The 17,612-nt window shown below is 46.9% G+C and overlaps 1 long non-coding RNA gene across 2 annotated transcripts; it reads right to left on the minus strand.

Moving 5' to 3' along the window:
• Positions 1-7,211: 7,211 nt before the first annotated feature.
• Positions 7,212-15,866, minus strand: LOC122121337. Of its 2 annotated transcripts, XR_006149924.1 has the most exons (3): positions 15,788-15,866; positions 15,430-15,523; positions 7,212-8,209 (listed from the first exon to the last, which is right to left on the minus strand). It is a non-coding gene; the product is annotated as an uncharacterized LOC122121337 (long non-coding RNA). The 2 variants fall into 2 exon arrangements; XR_006149923.1 differs by lacking the exon at positions 15,788-15,866 and having other exon boundaries at positions 15,430-15,698.
• Positions 15,867-17,612: the final 1,746 nt, after the last annotated feature.

A 17,612-nucleotide genomic window follows, 5' to 3' on the forward strand; every position in this document is an offset into this window, starting at 1 on the left:
GACAACCGTGAGATCTCGTTTATACTGTGGTGGTGTGTTGTTTTTGTATCTGAAGAAGGGTGGATACCTGACACACCAAAACTGCACTGAGGTGTTTCCCACCCTGAGGTGGCAGTGATAGACAGCACCTGCCTCTTCCTCCTCTCCTCTGAAACAAAACAAACCGGAGAGAGGAGAGAAAGACACCCCCCTACACACACCCCTTTCCTCCCAGTTCCTCCAAAAGGGCTGCCTAAAAGAGATCCACGGGAAACTTTCTTTCCTGGGAGCGACCTGGAAGAAAGCAGAGGCACCAGGTTTCATGGAGTCTGACTGTGTGCTCCTGAACCCTGTTTTTTTTTTCTTGGCCATATTAAAATCATTTGGGAACAAATCAACTTGGAAATGAGAAGAAGCGGAGAGAAAAGTCTCCTGGAGAAAAAAAAAATTCACAGCTTCTGATATTAATGGACTGAATAGCAAAGCCAAAAGAAAGCATCCTCCAAATCACCTTGGAAATAAAAACGTCGTGCAAGAGCCGAGGATGGGCGAGGGAGAGGGAGACGTCCAGAGGATGGGCGAGTGGCGAGAGGCCTGGCCAGCCTACGCGCGAGCGCAGCTGTGTTGCCAGGGAGCTGAGTAAGGGCCTAGCCTTCCCTGCCTCCAAGCGAAGGCCTGCGCCCGGCCACCGACCCGGGCTTCACCGGCTACCGCTCACTCGCTCAGGGTGAACCTTGCCTAAAGATTCCACCGCTAATATTTTTTTTATTAATATTTTTTATTTTTTATTTCTGGACTGACTCAGATAAAAAGGGATTTAAGAGAGACTAAAGCACCAGCCGCTGCACTTCTGTGGACTTCAGTCCTCAATCCGTTGCCAACTTTGATTGAATGGGTGCTGTGGATGTGATTATATAATACTGCCATTTCCAAGCAGTGTTTTTGGTAGGTTTTAATAAACAGACTTTTCGAAAAGACGGCAATATAGAATTGTTAGATCCGTTGTTGATCTAAAAATATTTGCTTTATATTTTCATTAAATGACTTCTTTTAATATTTTATTCAGAATACTTATGAACTGCTGCAAAACGGTAATTTATTTTTCCCCAGATCTTGTATTACGTGTTTTTTTCAGACGAGCACAAATCAAAATGAAATGAAAATATGGACAGTTGTTAGGTAATAAGGGTATCTTTTTGATGTGATCATTTGATTGTAATTTAATTTGAGTAGTGATTCCGTAAGAAGCTGATTGAGAAAATAAATTTGTTAGAATGAAATAGTCTGTGTCTGATGCATAAATACTGTGTGGGAAGAAAAAAAGGTCTCTAGAATTTTTTTTTTAAGTAAAGCAAAGCATTAAGTAATAGCATTAAGAAAGTAGATCTGCTCCATCTAAGGATATTTGGTATTTGGACACCTCAAGTGCAGAATAAGTATTACTAAAGCAGCTGGTGCTTTAACATAGTGGCCAATCTTGTTAATCCATAAATTTCACAATTATTTCCCATCTCCCTTAATTTTAGTGGGTGTCTTTATTGGTTTTCGTTGACTTTGTTATAAGAACTAGCCCTTTTTCTTAGATACTTGCATTCTTTATTGGATGATCAACAGTTAAAAAAAAGTGCCAACTGATCATTAATAGTCAATTTACCCCCCTACTAAGGCCAGCCTCTCCTTTTCTCTGTTATACTACATCCCAAGCAGAGTCTCAGTCCCTTTTCTCTTCTTCTAAAGACTAATAATTGTGAAGACTACCTTATAAATCTATGAAATATTTTGATCGCAATTAGTTCTGGGCAGTGACTATATGTAATTAAATTTAAATTATTATGCTTGTGCCATTTTGTTTTCTTTGTTTTTGCTTTTGGGGGGGTATTTTATTTCTGTAATGAAAGAATATAGTTTTAAATTTCTGCTTTGGCTCCATATGTTCTGGCTACTGTCCTTGTGATTACTAGCTCAGAATTAAGGCTCCATGTTTTTGTGACTTGATATCTATCCAGTAGGATTCTTTTATCTTCTTTACTGGTGCTGAAGGTTTCCACTTTTAGGTCACTTTTTTAGGTAAGCACTGCAGAATGGTCACATTTGTCAAGTTCATATATCAATATTTATACTATAGGAACCTGAAATGTACTACCTCAGGTCATGAGCACTAAAGATGCGAAGGGTTCTGCTTGGTTGAGTCCCTGCATACTGTACCTATAGATAAAGTGCAGTTATGGGTGAGGAAGCAATGGTTTTATAGGTGAATTTCTGCCAGTCTTTCTCAGCTGTCTCTTAGAGTTTGCCTGTTTCTCTCATCGTCACCACTTCTGCCTGAGATGTGGATGCAGGGGTTAAAAAGAAATCCTGGGGAAACTATGAGAACAACCCAGAAACAGTTATTTCTCTCAGACGGGCCCTGTGTCACTTTCATAAATCAAGCCCAGCCAGATGGCTGTGTATTGGGTTGCATTATTTTAAACACCATATCGTACTAAAAAATCACAATCATTTTGATTTGTGAAATCTGAAAAAAACAACATTTATTAAACAGAAGGAAGGAAAAAAAGGAAGACAAGAAACCACAATTTACATTTCCGAGCCTTCTTGTTTCTTACTTCTGTTGCTATTATAATCACCCTGCCCACTGACTTTACAACCTTGGGGAGGGGGCTCATTTGTTGAGAGTCTGTTGTGTAAAGCAAAATGGGCATCATTGGAATGCTGAGGACTGGGCAGGTTGCTTGTGTGTGGAATACATTGCTAGTCTATGAGATGGAATCATATTGTTGTTTTTTGTTGTTTTTATTTGTTTCCTTGCTGAAACACTGTGCTTGATTAAACAGGGGGTAGGTCTATTTTAAAACTTAGGAGGTATCCACTTACTTGATTTAGCTTATAACAAAAGAGGTTACATTAGATTTCACACTGTTTTCTATTAAAAAGCTATACTGATTACTTTGGAAAGAGCCCTGATTTAAGGTTAGCAAAGTTAACTTTTAATTGAAGAAGCTGGACGAGCAAACCCGTCTTGTTCCTTTTTGTTTCTTCTTCTTTTTTTCTTTTTGCATTTTATAAAGTGAGCTGTTTGGACTAAAAAAAAAAACCCAATGCTTTGAATGTATTTACAAAATGAAATTCATGGTAGAAACACAAAAGAGAGGAGATATAACTGAGAGGTTTTGTGCTGAGGCTCATATTGTTACACATGTAAATAATGAAAATATTGTTATATATCACCAGATCTTTTTAATGAATTTGGTCATTGTGCTCCCAAGCAGTGCAAGTGTCTTGTGCTTCTCTTTGTAAAGTGCCCATTTGTTTCCTTCATTTCAACCCATCCCCTCCTCCCCTTCCAACCCAAAGGAAAATGACAAAGTTCTATTCCACTAGCCTAGCTAGTCCCAGGCCAGGCCCATTTACAACTAGCTAATGGCCTCTGATATTTCTCGATCAGTTTTCCATGCCTTGGTCCCCTCCTTCACCAACTATCTTCTCTTGAAAGTCTGTACAGTAAATCATCTGAGGTATATTTAAAAGTCACTTTGCTGTTGTGGCTCTTCCTCTCCATTTTCTTAGTATTTAGCCAAGGATGACTACTTTATTCCCAAATAGAACTGTCCATTATCGATCTTTGAGATGCCCTCTGCTTCTGCCCTGTGGCCTCTACAGCTTGCTCATTTCAGTGCTCATAACCTGTATTGTATGGATGGTTTTCAACATTCAGAGGCTAATTGGTTCTAATATTAAATGCAGCATATACTATAGTTTTATCCATAAGTGTAATATCTGAAATAATTTTAACAATTAAATTTGTTTTTAATTATATATTTGTAAAGTATTTATCCTGTTGGAAGCAACAATATATTGTTGTATTTATTCATTTATTTTTGTAATAAATGATCAACCTCTTCAAGCTAAATCAAAAATGACATTTTTATATACCTATACAAAATGCATTTTAAGAAATAGGCATCTTTGCACCAATTTGTATGTAAATAGAGCGAGATCCATCAATAACTTGTAGCTTTCAGAACTAAATTGAAGGAAGGATGAAACACTCTTTCCACATGGAGTTTAGTTTGCCCAAGTTCCAGATAATTAATCAACTCTAAAATGGATGCAACAAGTATTGGCACTGCATGCAGACCTGAAATTAGTTGTTTAGGAGGTGGTACTGTTTTGTTTCCTTTTTAAGGCAGAAAGATAGAAAGTGAAGAATTCTCTTCTGAAATATACGTGGCTGGCTGTAAGGATTAGAGAAGATACTGTCTTCTGTAACAAAACCTAATACCTGAAGATGTCCAGATCTCTGTACTGGGAAAGGTAGTTGAAGATAGTTGGGAGTTTAAAGTGACCTAGAAGCAGGGTGTGTGGGGGGGGGGGGGTGGGGAGCATGGTGCTACATTTTAAAAAAAGAACAGACCCTTTTTCTAATGGCTTTGATTAGAGAACCCCTTTTTCCTGGTCCTACTACTGACAGCTTAAGTCACCAAGACAGGTGTTGTGCTTAGGTGTGACCCACGCATGCATGTGAGGCCACCTCTCTCTGGTTCTCCCAATTCTATGGGTTGCTTGGTCATCTCAACTCCACAGGGATGCTGGTCCCAGGGCTTGAAGGTCGCCCATGTGACCTTTCTGACTGCTGGAGCCCCACGGTAGGCTTGATCTTGATTTCAGCAAGGAAATCAGAGGGCTCTGTGTTTACCTCCTGAACTTTCCAGTCTAGGAAAGGAAATCAGGAGGAGTCTGGAAGAGCTAGGGGTGGGTGGGGGCAGCGGAGATAGCAAGAAGGGTACTTGGGTAATCAGATTCTTTGATTTTGTTAGCCTGGCTCATGGCCTATTAATTAGATTACTCTCTCTTTCATTCTTGATTTCACATCCGTGTTTGTTCCTGTATCCTAAAATGTGGGCGCGAGTTTGGCGAGCAGGAGCCTATGATGTCACTGCCGGCCAGAGGCGGCGGCCGCCTGGCCTTCTGGTGGGCTGTTGGGTTGCGTTCTTGATGAGTCCTCTCTTCCTCGAGGAACAGTCGGCTCTGGAAGTGACCTCAGAGGGGTCTGGGAAGGGGCAACAGGCATTCTCTTGGAGGCAGCGTGTGGTGTGGTGTGTGTGTGTGTGTGTGTGTGTGTGTACGCGCACGTGCGTGTGCACAAGAGGAGAGAAGGAGAAATTTGCAGTGCGAACTGAGAAGCCCCAGGGACGAAGGCAACTTGGTCAAATGTAGGGCCTGCCTGGGGTGAAAAACCCCAGATCACCAGAGTCGAGTGGTGGGAAGCTGGACGCCGGGTATCAAAGGCCTGCTCCTCCCGGGGAGGAATGGCAGCGTAGCGAGTCAGGGAGACCATGGCTGTGGCCACGGTGCGGCCGGGTCCGGCTGGACCCAGCAAGGCCCGGTAGACCGACGGTGGCAGCTGCTGCGGGTCCCACAAGTTGTTTTCCTCGTGGCGACCATTCAGCAAAAACGCACGATCTTTTCTCAAAGATTTAAATTTCGCGGATGAATTACCATACACCGGTTGCTTAGCAACTAAATTCAAGCAGGGCTAAGAATATGCAAGCTTTTTGTATTCTCATTAATAAAAATGCCACTCTGACACAGCAACCCGACTTTGGATCACTGCAACTTCTGTAAAAGCCGTAGGAGAATACAAACCGATCCTGCCATTTAATTACAGATCAAAATGGCTTGAAACGCGATGTTTTGTTCATCTATCTTCCTAAAAGCGATGTAAAAAAATAACGGCTTTCAAGAGCAGTAGTAAATTTTCTTCCTCTCCTTTTTTTTTTTTTAAAATGGAGTTGTCTATCGGGTTACTGATAGTTGTCAAACTGAAACCTTTTGAAACGCAGGTTGAAATATTCCTTTTTCACCAAGATTCCTGCCTTCCCGGTAGTCCACTGGCCCTCTGATCCGATTCTTCCCCAGCCTAATAATAACTGTTGTGATTTTTATTATTATGGAAATAACCGGGCCTTGAGAAACCTAGGGACTAAGGACAGTTGGTAAAGTACTCGGCAAACCAAGTAACTGGAGAAAGCCCAAGGAGGAGAGAGAAAAGGAACTTCTGAAAGTTTCCTTGGAGGGTAGGATGACTTGGGGGAAAAGCTGGGGGTCACTCAGTTTTAAAGGTTGTGTGCTTAACTTTTTGGAAGACGAGAGGATAGGAAGGCCTGTCCTTCCTGGCTGCAGGTATGTGGATTTTCCATCCAGGGCTGGTGCCTCTTTTGAGGAAGGGGAGGGAGGAGGATTCAGATACTGCCTGCCTTCAGCTGACCCTGAAGTTCAGAGAGGCTGAATCCCGGGCCTGGCTGACTCCCGGCGATCTCAGAATGTCTCCTCCTGCTGCCCTGGAGCCCGAAACTGGTGTCTTGAACCTCTGGGTCTTCAAAGACTGTGTAGCCCAGCCAGGAGACCTACACTGAGATTTATTTACTGGAGGGGCGTGCTTGGCACCTCTTCCTAAAAGAGGCTTTTCGGTGAGCACCGAAAAGGGCTTCAATTGGGGCTCCTTTTGCAATAATCCGAATGTAGAGAGCGCAGAGGTCAGAGCACGTTGGCCTGGCGCGCCTGCAGGTCGCATTGTTCCCCAGTGTTCACAAGTCCAGGCAGCTGGGACTGCGGAGGGGGGCAGGGCAAGGGGAGGCAAGCCGCTTTGTGAAAGTTTGGGCGGCCGGACTGTGGGGCGGTGGAGTTCTTGGATCCCCCGGAGTTGGTTGGCCCAGCCTCAGCTTCCCGCGGGCTGGGAGGTGATCTGCCTGTTGCCAGACCCTGTGACAGTCACACACTCATGCCCAGTTCACACCCTGGCAGTTGCGGGCCCCAGTCCTACAGGGTGATACCGAGCCGGCCCTGTGTGGGCTCGGCAGCAGGGCAGGGCAAGCGTGCCCACGGGCTGATCTGTGCCCAATGTCCCTCTAAAGAGGTCACAATCCGCTTCGCTGCTAAAGCGACAAATTGAGGTCGTGGTTGGCTTTAGAAAGCTTCTGGGGCAAACGTGAAAGGCCCCAGGTTACTTCGGATAACATTTCCAAGGAACCAGCCCCGGATTCCCCGAACTCTTGCAAATGAGTTAACTTCAGAAGGGACTTGTCTTCAGGTCATCTTGGGCACTGAAGAATAAAGAACTTAACAATCAGCTCAATTTAAACTTATATCTAATGAGGCCAAAATAACAATGCTGAAACTCAAACTCAGAGTCGCACTATTTGCTGTATTAATTACGATGTGCTCAGACATAATAAACAGGAAGCCATTTATTTACAAATACAATTGCTCCAGACAAGCCACATTCCATGTATGTAATTCATTAATGGAATTTGTATGTTTCTCTCCCTTCGGAAACAGAACTTTTTTTGCTTTGAGAAAATAGCTGGCGTGTGTGAAAGGAGAAAAAGAACAGTTAGTTTGCTTATTTTTTGAGGGAGGAAAAAAAAGGGTTTTCTATAGAGTGTTAAATACTATTAAACAACCTTTCTAAGTGGAAGAGATTTTTGCTTTTTTTTTTTTTTTTTTGAGTTTTCAGAAAAGAAGTGTGTTATGGGTAGTGTCACCAGTTGCCCAATAGAAATGTGCTGGAAATGTAAACCTAGCTGGTTTCTGTGTACCCAAATGTGAACAAAACTTGAATTCAAGTAACAGAGCTGATAGAGAATACAGGAAAATTATATATGTAAAACATCCCAGGTTGCCATCAATTTAGCATTGTCTGGAACATGTTGGTTAGAATTTCTGTTTGCTACAAGGGTTTGATCTCCTAGCTACCAGGAGAGTCGGAATTGCCTACCTGGAGCACCTGATCCTGGTCTCATTTGAACTTGGGAAGTTCAGTGTTCTTCTAAGTAAATCCCCTTCTCCTGGAAGTTGGCAGAGAGGTTTTGCTTAGGGGAAGAGTTGGCCAGAGGGAAGCAAGATCAAGTGTGAATTTGCATTGTGGCTCAGTAAGAGGGGAGAAAACAAAAAGCCAGGGGCATACCTGAGCTGTGTCTGGGGCTTTGTAAGTCCCTATTACTGGACACTCTTACAAAAGAGAAAAGAATGACCACCACTGTTCATGTTTCATTATTGTAGCTACAAAGTAATGGGGCATACACTGGGAGGGAAGCCGAAACATTTCTTAAATAATTTTGTTTAATTACATTAAAAAAGACAAGAGATGTTTTGATGAAGAGTTTCCAATCTTCCAGGATGGTCTCTCAGCAGAAGGTTAAGCCCGTGTAGTCGGCTGGAACTTTACACACTGAAATAGAATGGATATTCATTACAAAGAGCTCTCCTTTGCCAGCACAGAAATGAAAGGTGTCAAAACCTGCCACCTCACACTACCCAAGTCAGATACAATATCAAAGTGTGAGGAGGGGCCTGGGCCTGCCCAGGTAAGTTACACAGCAAGGAAGATGACTTTGCATTTACATGTTCAAAGCTGAAAACTCACCTGCAGAGTTGAAGATAAAGATAAATCCGATGTATCGAAAGAATCTAATCACACACACACACACACACACACACACACACACACACACACACACACACACACACACACACACACCCCAAAACCCAACAAAATGAAAATAAAATTCTTACTAGCCTTAGTTTGAGAATCTTTGAGTTACAATGGTGGAGACATTTACAAACTATATTTAGTGAATGGTTTGGGAGGAGAAATCTTTCCAATTTAAACATTTCAGGCTTTTACCTCCTTCTAAGAACTATTGCCTAGCTATCTCAGGGAGAGTTTTGTTTGTTTGTTTGGTTGGTTGGTTGGTGTTGGGGATAAAACCCCAAGACCTTGCATAGACAAGGTTAGTGCTCTACCACTGGACCACATCCCCATTCATGTCCCGACTGCTTTTTAACAGGAGAGGTTTGTTAAGCCAGTAACCTCAAGTTCCACTAGTCTGGGGAAATGGGGGTGGCAAAAACTCAAAAACCACCACCACCTGAATGGGCTTTCTGCTTTTCAGTGAGGAGAGGTGCTTGGGTCCGCAGGATCTACATATATACCTCACCCAGCAGCTTTCTGGGCTTTCCTCCTCAAATCAAAGAGGAAACCTACAGGTGAAAGGGTGGAAACCAGGAGAGAGACCAAAAGGGAGATCAGTTGTCTCACCTCTTTCTTCCAGTCCCTTGAACTTGGGCTTCAAGGAGGAGAACAAAAGCCCCCAGGGACAGGAGCCTTGACTGCCATTTGCATCACCTTGCCAGAACACCAAGTGCTAGCTGATTTGGGACAAAATGATCTCTGAGGAATCCCCTGCTAGTGTGTTATGTAATGTACAGAAACCTCTGCTAGGAGAGGTGCACACACACACACACACACACAGACACACACACACATACCACATTTCTCCAAATGCGGGCAGAAAAGCCCAAGAAGGAGACATGAAGACCAATTCAACAGAAATACTGCAGAGAGGGGAGAGAGGGAGGGAGTAGGGTGTGTCGTGTCTTGGGTAAACTGGTGTGCATGAAGACAGTCCTATTTTCCAGTTCTGTGTGCCAGAGCATCCTTCAGAGGTCCTGCCTGAGGAGGTGTCACACTTGATGCAGGGACTTAGGATCGGAAGGCAAAGGTCCTCAAGAATACTGCATCTTCATTGCCTATGTCCAGCAGAAGACAAATGGCATTCTACTCAACTCTGTCAGAATCTTCGAATCCAGATGAGGCCAGGTTACTCCCTCCCAGCTGCACCCCGCAGGACCCACCCTGGCCAGGCCCAACTCTTATTTACCACCAGCAGTAGCGCGAGGTCATGTTCAAAAAGCCTGATCTCTGGGCAAAGCTTGGCCCCAAAGGCCTTGGTGGTAAAGAACTGTTTATCTGCCCCCCAGGCCTGAAAGGGAAATTGCAGGCAAGGGGGAAACGTTTTTGAAAGAGGGGAATTGGAGCAAGACGATTGATCCTGGGCAGATTCGCCCCCACGTACCGCACCGAGTCCTCTCCTCAGGGATGTAGGAGAGAGGGACCAGAGCGGCCCAGCAGTGGCTGCAGATGAAGACACGCCCGCGGACAAAGCTGTAACAAAGGCTTCCAGCAAAAACTACTAGCAAGGATCACACACCTTGCAGGCGTCTCCCCAGCTCCCAGGAGGTAGAGGCGGTTGATTGCACACATACACTCCATACACACACACCCGGGCCGGCCGCGTAGGTGCGGGGGGGGGGGGGGGGGGGGAGGGGGGATGGGGTGCAGGCTTGGCTGCCAGGCCCTCAGGCGTCTCCTGCTCCCCCGCAGGCCTCCGTGTTCTTGGGTAGGTGGCTGCGCCTAGGTCCACAGGGCCGTTCCTGGCAAATTCTTTGGGCGGCTCACGGAGGCGGTGGCTTTGTTGGGCAACGCACCTGCCCCTTGGTTGCCCCGGAAGATTGAGGGCAGAACTCAGGCCTTGAGTACAGCCTCCCTCCTCCTCCTCCTCCACCACCACCACCACCACCACCACCACCACCACCACCACCACCCCTGTGCTGGGACCTCCAGCCAGATCCCTGAGGAGTGGGGGAGTAAGAGGTGTCTCTGCAAGCCTTACACTTTGTGAGGACAAGAAACAGGACGCTGGGATAGAAGCACCCCTTACCCTGAGACGTCCTAGGGCGCTCGCCTAGGCCTGCGCACTGGGTGCACTCGGTTCTCCTTCACCCGCTCCGTGGCTCCCCCAAAGACCCCGGTTTCACCAGCATCTCTGTGCCACTCTCCCTGCTGGCACAGAACCTGGTAGTAACCCTAAGACCATGCACAACCCTGGCCTCCAGCTGTGGGGCAAGAACCCGTCGGTGTGAATTGGCAATTCAACCCTGGAGACCAAGAGGATTGAAGTCTACATAAGGTGGAAATAAAGAAGGAAGGGAAAGAGGGGGGGGGGGGAGACAGAGAGAAACAGAGACAGAGAGACACACAGAGAGAAAGACAGAGAGGAAAGCAAGCAAGAGGAAGGGAGGGAGGGGGGAAGAGGGAGGGAGAGGGAGTAGAAGGAGAGAGAGAAAGAAAAAGGAAAGAAAGAAAGAAGGAAAGACGAAGGGAGGGAGGGAGGGAAAGAGAAAAAATGAAAGAAAGGAAGAATAAATAAGAAAAGAAGGAAGGAAGGAAGGAAGGAAGGAAGGAAGGAAGGAAGGAAGGAAGGAAGGAAGGAAGGAAGGAAGGAAAGAAGGACACTAAAGCCCCAGCGTTTCTGCCTCCAGGTTGAGAAACTCCAGTTACATGTCCCCTTTCCCCATTGGTAGCCTAGGAAGGGTAGTAGAATCAAGTAGTGGGAAGCTCAGAGTCCAAGTTCACGGTCAGCTGCAGGTACAGAGCCCAGTCAGACACAGATATCCCTTCTATGGTGTCCAAGGATACAACCTGGGAGAGGGTTTCATTGGGGTATAAAATACAGTCAGTGACTATTCCTCTACTTCAAGGTGTCTCCTTTCTTTACAACCCAGTGGATGCCCAGAGGGATCACTACAGACCTCCTATCTTTGTCTGCGGACATCCACCAACCAATTGTCCCAGCCTCCTGAACCACTGAGCATGAAGTTTTATACTCGCTTCTTCAACCCTCAGACCAGGCCTCCAGACACTTCCCCACCACCTCCCCACCTCCCCACCTCCCTCCATCTCCCGCTGCCCAGGCTGAGCTGGGCCTCCTACCTCACAAATGGCCTCACCACGGGGCCTGCTAGAAATTCTACCCAGTCACTCTAGCTTGGCGGAGATTTCAGGAGGCTGTGAGTGACACAAGCCCCAACCCTAGCTACATACAAGTGCAAATGAGATGCATTTTGGCTGATCAGTCCACTGTATTTTATGCAACTTAATGTGTCTATGTCTTGTCAATTCTTCTAGTCAGGAAGAATAGCAGAAAATTTTTTAAAGATCTTGCGTGTGTGGTTTCCAACTACACTTTCATACAAGAAGCTGGGTGAGGGTGGAGACAGAGAGACTTGCTGACATGAACATTATATAAACCCTCCTAAAATGCAAGCTTAAGCCACAAAGAAGCCTGAGAAAAAGAGATGGAGGAGGGGGATGGTTGCTGACAAGAAACAGTAATGAAATTTGGTGAGCCCTGGCTGGGAAAAGTTTAAAGGTGTAAAATTTCTTTTTAGGAAATAAACTCATTTACACTTACTTGGGTAGCTGGGCATCAATCAGCCTCCTTCTTTTCCTTCCTGCCTTTCTTCTTCTTCAAATCCTAAATAGTGTGTAAGTGTCCCCCTAAGAGGATATGAAGGATACACTAGGAATTGAAAGGTTTTCTGACACCTGGGAGACCCTATTAGTGAGAGAAATGTTTCCCGCTTATCTGACAACTTTCAAACAAATGACAAGTTGAGGGAAATTTGGCTCTCTCTCTCTAGTTTCCACCACCAGGTGTCTTGAGACTTGGGTGATAGGGACCTCCTGAGCAAAAGGGAAGCAGTGATGTAGTCTGGGAACCAACTAGCTTTTGGTATTCTTCACTTTTCCTGGGCATTTGGGAAGATCTCTGGTCTTTCTTCTAGCACAGATCTCAGGATCTCCTGCTAGAACCACCAGATTGCACTGGAGGGTCAATAAACCTAGGGCCAGCTCCACCCCCTATCCCTCCCCTCCTCACAAAGTCTGACGTTTCAGACTTGTCTACAGCTGACTAGGAATGAGAACAATTGGTAGGGTTGTTGTTGTTGTTGTTGTTTCCTCCTGGTTCCCAAGCCCTGCCAACTCCATCCCCAGACCTTGGAAGGCAAACCCTAAACTGATGAGCCTTGCTGGAAGTTGCGTGGAACCCAGTCCTAGCCTCTGGCCCCCTGGAGTTTCTGGAGTTCTCAGGATTAAAAGAGAGTTTGTTCTCTGGGAGGGGTTGGTTTAGGGACAGCAGGGAATTGCTGCTGACTTGTGAAGCCCGTGAAGCCCGCCTGTTAAGGCCTGCCTGTGGGGTCAGTGGCCCACATAAAGGGCTGTATTAGCTTTTCTTTCAGGATTCATCAGGGTCCTACATAAGTTGCCTGCAGTACAGGGCAGAATAAAGTTTATCCATAGGACCCACTAAAGAGAGACTAACCCAAGCTCATTCCACTCAAACACGGTTTGGGGGATTATTTGCCTGTTACCTGTGGAGGATTTCTTTCTTCCCAACAGTATTTCTTGGCTGGTCTGAAGTGTGAGATGCCCCAGAGGAGAGCAACTAATTCTGACAAAATAAAAATGAGAGCCAGGCACGGTGCCGCATGCTATAATCCTAGCAAGTAAGGAGGCTAAGATCTGAGGATGACAGTTTGAAGCCATCCTGAACAGGAACATCTATGAGACTCTTACTTCTAACCAACAAAAAGCAAGAAGGAAAGCTGTAGCTCACGTGGAAGAGCACCAGCCTTGAGAGGAAAAACTAAGGGTCAGCACCAATGCCCTAAGTTCAAGCCCCAGTACAAGTACACACACACACACACACACACACACACACACACACACACACACACAGAGCGCTAGGAACCAATCAAAACCTTTAGGACTGCTGAGCAGTGTAGCTTTCTCATCTTAAGCAACTCAAGTGTCTACAATGCAGCCTGGGAATCTCCACCACATCCTAGCAAATACATCATGACCAGATGTATGCTGCTGCAGCAGGCTTCCATGCAGGAACTCAGGTGCTGGGCAAAGACTGTTCTAAGGAAAACAGATTTGAAGTTCTATTTCCCCAAACACTTCCAGTGGTCTAGAAAGCCAGAATGAAGGGTGGAACCAAGCAACTGTGAGCAGAAGCAATCAATATGGAGAGGAACTCCTGGCTCTTTCAACAGTCCTGTTGCTTAGCCTGTTTCTCACTGGTAGAGGAGCTCTGGCAAACTGCTTATTTTTTTTCCCCCTCCTCTTATTCTTCTTGCTGGGGACTGATCTTTCCACTCCAGAAGTGAGCTTTAACTTTAATTTGATTACAAGGGTTGTCAGTAAAAAGGTTAAGACAGGAAGCTTATCATCCTCAACAAAAAGTAAACCAAGCTATACTGCAGACTTTTAAACCAGTAAAATCTTGATAACTTTTCACTTGGTAAGCCACTGAGTTCTGATCTGCCAAGGCCAGAAGAAAAATTTAAATGGACACCCAAATCCCTTATATCTCTGTTTCTCTTGTTTTTCCTCTTTGGTGCTGGTGCTGTTGTTTGAACTCCAGGGCGCGGGCACTGCCTCTTAGTTTTTTCACTCAAGGCTAGTGCTCTACCACTTGCATCACACCTCCATTTCTAGCTTTTGGATGGGTAATTGGAGATAAGAGTCTCCCAGACTTTTCCTGCTTGGCTGGCTTTGAACCGTGATTCTTATATCTCAGCCTCCTGAGTAGTTAGGATTATAGGTGTGAATAAGCCTTTTCTCTGAATCTTAGCAATTTTCATTCCTTTGCCTACTAGTACCCCAGGAGCCATTTCCTCCATCTGAAGAGTTAGAACATGTACATGATTTTCAGAAACAACCAAATAATTGAAGAGAAATTGTACCCCCACCCTGCCCCAATTTCACATCCAAACCAACTGTGTTGCAACCATCTTCATCAGTTACACTTTGCATAACTTGACAGGGCCCCAAAATGAAGACTCCATTATTTACAGGAAGTAGCAATACACTCTACTGAAAGAAAGAAATTCAACACTGAGGGTGGATGGATACCTACTGGTCAACTCCTTGGCTCTTCTTACTTCCTTTAAGGGTAGAAGGGATATAAAACTCTTAGGTAACAGAATTTTTAAATAGCTTGATCAATTTGACCAGCTTTGTAGTCCTCAACTACAATCATTAGTGATAGAGTTGTTAATAGTCATAATTGGTATCTAATTGCTCCATCTAATTGGTGCTTTATTAGTGACCCCATTTAGTTTCGCAGGGAGGTACAGGTGGTCCAGAATTGGTAAAAGGAAGCCAGCCATTTTCAGGCAACTTTTCCCAGTGGAAAGAAAAATACTTTTGCTATATTCGCAGATATGTGTCTAACAAATTCCACCCCACCCCCACTTGCTCTTTGTAAATGAGGGATAAATATTACAGATCTGGTTTTTGATTTCTCCAAATGTGATAATAAAGTACCTGGGAGACGGGTGTGTGCGTGTGGGTGTGATAGAATTAAGGATACACGAGCACTGTTCACACTGAAATCCGAAAAAGAAACTCGATGCAAACGAAGAGAGAACTGTGGGCTCAAATATACGAGCAAGTTCACTTTATTCCTTCGTAGGAAGAGGGTAGGCAGTGGCGAGCGAAAGTTCCCTGGGGTTTTGCTGAGGGACCCCCGCAAGGCCACTCCGTCCTTCCCAAGTGCGGGGCGGCCTGGGCTCTGGGGCTTTTGTGACTCCCTTTATCATCATCTACTCCAAAACACATACACACACACACACACACACACACACACACACCTGTGTTCCATGGATTTGGTCTCAACCTGACTCCTCTCCATTCAAAACCTTGGGAGGGCTTTCTCTCCAGGGCGACCTACATCCACAGTGCTCATCCTGACTCACCTCTTTCCCTGCCCGCTCCCCGGAGCTCTGGACTCACCCGGCGCGCTCCTTCCACTCCACGCACAGACAGGAAACTGGCCTCAACCAGGACAACCTTTCAAAGCACATTTTATCAACACCATCAACAAGCACAGCACGCACTTGGACCTCTGCGCTCCCCGGCCCGCTGCTTACAGAAACCCGGCTGTGGGGGAAGGGCAGAGGGGCCCAAGAAATCCGGCCTCCAACGGGGATCGCAGCTTTCTTATGGAAATGAACGCGAATGCCCGCTCTCTCCGACCCTGGAACCCCGGGTCCAGTCTCTTTCCCGTCCCCCCCCCCACCCCCGTCGCCTCCCCAAGCCATTTCCTTCAGCCACCTTCCGCCCGTTCCCAGGTTCTAGCCGCGGCGGGACGGGTGGGGCCCGGCGGGCTGTGCGCCCCGGCCGCTGCGCGCGCGGGGACCGGGTCCTCGGCTCCCCCTTGTCAAGCTTGGATAGCCGGTGCTCCCTATGAAATATTCATGGCAATCTCTACTTTCTTAAAGGGGCACCTACCGCGCGGGAAAGTTCACAGTTAAGGGGAACATAAGGGAAGATCTTGGCTGTGGCGGGTTCCCGGAGGGTGCGGAGACCCATCCTTCTGCGCGCTTACATCCTCCCGAAGGAGAGGACTAGGGGACGCGTCGCCAATCGCCCCTTCACTTTTTCCTGGAGACTGGTAAAAGACTAGAAAAAGTGAATTTATGTCACAGAGAAAGCTTGATCCTTGATCGGTTCCATCAATGATTGTTTTAAGATTACTGGTCGCATCTGATTCTCGAGGTTATCAGAGGGCTTTTTGTTTTATTTTTAAGGAAGCATTGGAGCTGAGAAGGTGTGCCCCGCTGGAAATACGCGCGCCCGGAGCTTTCTGAACCTCTCCTGGAACCGTTTCAACCGAGTGGTTAAAAAACGACGGGAACAAAACCTGCACCTGCCCCCTCCCCCTCTTCTCTTTAGAAAGAAAAGAAACAGATCCCAGACAGGTGTGCCAGAGCTGGGGCAGAGTCAAGGCGCGGGGTGGGGGTCCAGGTGCGTCTGCACCCCGCTTCTTTCCTCTGTCACCCCTGGGCACCAGTTTTCTCTCTCTCTTGAGCGTGGCCAGGGCTGCCCCCGGCAGCGAGCAGCCACGGGAACCGTAAAGGAAAGAAAGTTCTAGGCGGGAGGCTCCAAGTCCTCCCCGCAGCTCACCCCCGCCGAGGCCAGGCTGACCCGTGACGTCGTCTCGCGTGGTGCCAGGCGACACCCGCGCCCCGTGCCCGGCCCGCGCGCGCGCACCCCCTCTTTTCCCCTCTCCCCCCCCACCCCCCACCGCTCCCCTCGCCTCCTCACACCCCTAGTTCTTTTTGTTCCGGGCCAGGAGCACTTTCACCAAGTGGTTAGAAAGTCTTGAGCGCCATCTAACGGGAACAGCAAAAAGTTGACGCTGGGTGGAGGCGCCCAGGATGGGCGGGAAGGGTCCCACTTTCCCAGAACTCCCCGGCCATGACACCTCTCCCCCTCTACTTCCACTACTAAACACACTCACACCGTTGGAGACTCTAGATTCCCCCTCCCAGCTCCCCTTCCTTGGACTCGGGAATAGCACCAACCTAGGACCCTCCCCAGTTCCCAGGCCAGGCCTTGCCTCCCTTCCATGTTCCCTCTGGCACACCCAGCCCCACCAAAGAGGCCCTATCTTCTTGTCCTTGTCTTCAAAAGGGCCCTGGTGTCAAGCAAGCTCTACCTCTCTCCTTTTGGCCAGTGATGGGAAAGTCCCACAAAGCCCAAGCAGGTGCACCTGTTTTCAAGCAAACAAAATCAGCCGCACAATTAAATGGTCTGCCCATACAGAAACTTCTAGAAGAAAAGGGAGATGAAAAGAGGATGGTAAAGGAGGAGGAATGGGAGAGAGAGATATTATTGAGAGATTTGACTCAGCAGTGGCCCCCAGGAAAGCTGAGACCTGTCTCCTGGGAGGAAGGAGTTGGTTGGATGCTGAAGGGTTGTGCTGTCCTAAAAACTGGGAACCGAGTTTGGAGGAGGCTGACAAGGGATGGGAGCTCAGGAGGGGGTTCCAGGATAAGGCAAAAGAAGACTCTAGGGGCCAGGAGAGGACAGGACAAGGGACACCACCCAGACAGTGGGGCTTGAGGTGGCTCCGGCCTCCCTCTCCTCGGGGGTC

This window comes from Dipodomys spectabilis, unplaced genomic scaffold, assembly GCF_019054845.1.
Source record: "Dipodomys spectabilis isolate Male_0828 unplaced genomic scaffold, ASM1905484v1 ptg000187l, whole genome shotgun sequence".
Lineage (NCBI taxonomy): Eukaryota > Metazoa > Chordata > Mammalia > Rodentia > Heteromyidae > Dipodomys > Dipodomys spectabilis.